Consider the following 2,758-nt stretch of genomic DNA (forward strand, 5'->3'; position numbering starts at 1 on the left):
GCAGGACATTGGCTGTTATGGTTTCCCTGCTTCACCTGTGGCAGGTTAGGGTGTTATGTGTTGTGTTGTGTCATGACTCATGGTAGTTGCATGAAAAATTTAGATTATGGATTTGTATAAGATTATTCAGATAGAGATGATCGCATCTCAGGCAGGGGGTTGGACTAAATGACCTTTGGAGGTCCCTTCCAGCCCTGATTCTCTATGATTATATGAAACAGACAGTTAGAAATGGTAGTCTGAAGTCAGGCAGAAGGTTGGGCAGGGTGGGACCTTAGTAGAGATTAACAAATTGAAAGAGTCATGAATGCATCAGTTTCTGAGGTGTTACCCTGCCTTACCTTCAGTGAAACAGCCTGAGAGAGACCGCCTTTAAGGAGAAGTCATATTGGGTTTTGTGGGGTTTTTTAAATTTGTTTGTTTGTCTCTTTTTTGTAAAGTTCAGCCATAGAAGAAAGTGGTTCTCTGTGTTCTTTGCCCATGACTGTTTTCCTTCCTTCTGTCTGTCTTCATTGGTGGGAAAAAGAAAGGAAAGACAAGGTATAAGGATCATATCTGTTTGGCTCAGTTTGGTGCAGTTGGCCACCTAGTACTACTGGCCATAGTAATACTATGGTATTGTATAACTGGAGGCCTGTGCCAGGGCTTTGCGCCCTGAAATGCTACTGCACGCTAGAATATGATAGCTCAAGAGCCTATAAGCACAGTGGTGAAGGTAAAATGAAATGTTTCCTTCTCAGCTAAAGGGATTGAGGGGACATGATGACTGTGGAGGAACTAAAGTCATGATTGTCTTGGGAGTCCAGTGTTCATTCCTGGGAAAGGCAGAGTGTGAGGTGCAATAAAACAGGATGTACATGACATGCAGTGGAGATAGTCAATGTATTAAGGGCAGACTTCAAAAGGAGCTGCTAGATGTTGACCTCTTCTGAATATCTGGTCACTAGCGTGTTTTCGTGTTTAATGTATCAGCTTGTGTGTGTCAGAAAGACTATACAAATGAAAAGCTTCAGGTTCAGTGGCTTTGATGAGTAGTCATTGCATTTGGAATTTAATTTAAAATGGCAAGGTATTCCATTACTGATCATTTTTAAAGCATAGAAAATTGCATGCAAATATATTTGAACCACTTTTATTTTGCAGTATCACAATCTTCTCCTTTCAGGGACGGCCACTTAGAGGCATAACTTGAAATGTTGGTACCCTGGGCAGGGCGGGGGGGTCCCAAGAGCAGGAAGGGAGGGGTAACAAACACTTACCTCTTGGTGCTGGGGATACTGCAGCTGCTGAGGTGGTGTAGGGTGCTGCTGCCATGGCCCAGTCTCTCTGAATATGGACAACTGCTGTGGCAGCACGAGAGGCAATGAGGGCTCCCTGCAGGCTGTCCCCTTTAAATCAGCAGCCAGACCTAGTGCTTTGCTTACCCATCCCTACTTATGCTCCCAGGGCCACTGTTTTAATTTTGCTCCCTACATAAAACAAAATCCTCCGTCTAAGCTGTTGCTCCATTCTGCATTTCCTATATATGAATTGCAGGCAGTTATGGTGCTGTGGAATCAAAGGTTCACGAAGTAACTGGAGAACCCTGCTTTAAAACTTTCAGCAGAATCTAAATAGGTCTTTTCCCATTTGGACTTTTTGCAAGGAAATCTGATTGTGTGCTGGCCTTACGTAGAATGGGATCTTTGTGTGCCTGCGAAATACACCTACTGATATTGTTTGTGTGTTGCACTTGTCTTTGCAGTCTGATACCAGGAATGTGAGTAAATGTATGATATTCCTTTATTTCCAAAAAACATGTTTTCTAAAATAAATGCAGACCTTTAGGCTTTGAGTGTACATATTGCAAGTCTCTAATAGCAGCTGGACAAACATCTAATTATCTTTGAACCCACTAAAACACTGTGGGTTCAGTGTTATAAAGAGAAGCTTGAACCTTTGGAGAGTCTTTGGCCATAAATGCAGTGTAGCAAAAACACCTCATATGTTTTATTCTCTTGTTCATTCTCCTGCTTTGATAGAGGAAATTATCTGATTGTCCTTTGGATACATTTGTTTAGCATGTGTCTTCCAGACATGGGATCATTGTAGCCTACACAGGAATATGTTGCTTTAGTTTTCCTATCTCAGGCTTCCTGTGAGATGTGCTGTCACATGAGCCATGGCAATAGTCCAGCCTCATAGTCTAACCTCATAGTATGCATAGTGATTTATCGACTCAGTTGCCAGTTCATTCACTTCTCACTGTCTCATGGACAGATCATGTCATTGCTTTTCTTTCCTCAAAATAGCCATTCTAATCACAATGACATTTTCAGGGCACAGCTTTTTGGTTTTTAATTTAGCTTTAACAAAAGATGCTGGGTTGTTTATGCTGGCAAGTGACATCTATCAACAGAGCTTATAGAATCTGGACAGTGAGGAGGAGCAAGGTTTCCCACATTGTCATATCAACACACGTTCATCCAGGCCCCATCTACACTAAAATGTAGACCTTCTAATTATAGTGCTCAAGCTGGAATGCATGAAGGATGAAACTAGTGTAATAAGAGTTGAATGCTGGAAAAGTGAAGTATACAGCCCTTCTCCCACCCCATCACTGCTCTTCTGGGCAGCTCCCTGCATGCTATCTCCCTCCTTCTGCCAGCCCCTGGAGGGAGGGAAGGGGTGGGAAGGGAAAGGGGCCTGTAGCTGCCTGTGATGCTGCTGCCTCAGTGCCACGCACATGACACCAACTGTTTCCCACTGCCCACAGAGC

This window comes from Gavialis gangeticus, unplaced genomic scaffold (assembly GCF_001723915.1).
Source record: "Gavialis gangeticus isolate Ggan-Ray unplaced genomic scaffold, GavGan_comp1, whole genome shotgun sequence".
Taxonomy (NCBI): Eukaryota; Metazoa; Chordata; order Crocodylia; family Gavialidae; genus Gavialis; species Gavialis gangeticus.